Genomic DNA, 1,320 nt, shown 5'->3' on the forward strand with positions numbered 1-1,320 from the left:
TATTCTCCTGCCTCAGCCTCCCGAGTAGCTGGGACTACAGGCGTGTGCCACCACACCCAGCTAACTTTTGAATTTTTAGTAGAGACAGGGTTTTACCATGCTGGCCAGGATAGTCTCAATCTCTTGATCTTTTGATCTGCCCACCTCGGCCTCCCAAAGTGCTGGGATTACAGGCTTGAGCCTCTGTACCTGGCTGTAATTTATTATATCTTTATTTTTTGTAGAGATGGGTTACCTCGATGTTGCCCAAGCTGGTCTTGAACTCCTGGCCTCAAGTGATCCTCTAACCTCAACCTCCCAAAATGCTGGGATTACAGGTGCAAGGCACCATTCTGAGCCCTAACATGTATTATACTCCATAGAGGTACTAGTATACAGAGGGTAACAAGATTGACTGAGTACCTGGTATTTTGGTGAACAGACACTAGCAGGGAGGTATAGCATAGTATAGTATCACAGATGGAAGAGAGTATAGATATACTGGAGTATAGCTATAATAAAGCATAGTATATACTATACCGGGGTAGTACAGTTATACATAGCACAGTGGTTAAAAGCAGGGCCTTGGCCGAGCGCAGTGGCTTACGCCTGTAATTGCAGCACTTCAGGAGGCCAAGGCAGATGGGTCACTTGAGGTCAGGAGTTCAAAACCAGTTTGGCCAATATGGTGAAACCTGTCTCTACTAAAAATACAAAAAAATTAGCTGGGTGTGGTGGTGCACATCTGTAATCCCAGCTCCTCGGGAGACTGAGGCAGGAGAATCGCTTGAACTCAGGAGGCAGAGGTTGCAGTGAGCTGAGATCGTGCCACCGCACTCCAGCCTGGGCAACAGAGGGAGACGCCATCTCAAAACAACAACAACAACAACAAAAACACAGGGCCTATGAGACCAGATAGACCGGGGTTTGAATCCTGTGCTCCTTATCAGCTATGTGACCTGGGTAAAATTTCTTTTAAATTCTAGGCCTCAGTTTTTTTTGTAAGTAAAATGGGGTTAATACCACCTACCTCAAAGGACAAGTTTAAGGACAGAACAGAATAACATGTTAAAGGCCAGGCACAGTGGCTGATGCCTGTAATCCCAGCACTTTGGGAGGCTTGGGTGGGTGAATCACTTGACACCAGGAGTTTGAAACTATCCTGGCCAACATGGTGAGACCCCATCTCTACTAAAAATAAAAAAATTAGCTGAGCATGGTGGTACACACCTCTAATCCTAGCTGTTGAAAAGGCTGAGGCACAAGAATCACTTGAACCTGGGAGGCAGAGGTTGCAGTGAGCTGAGATAGTGCCACTGCACTCCAGCCTGGGTGACAGAG

This window comes from Colobus angolensis, unplaced genomic scaffold (assembly GCF_000951035.1).
Source record: "Colobus angolensis palliatus isolate OR3802 unplaced genomic scaffold, Cang.pa_1.0 Scaffold372, whole genome shotgun sequence".
Lineage (NCBI taxonomy): Eukaryota > Metazoa > Chordata > Mammalia > Primates > Cercopithecidae > Colobus > Colobus angolensis.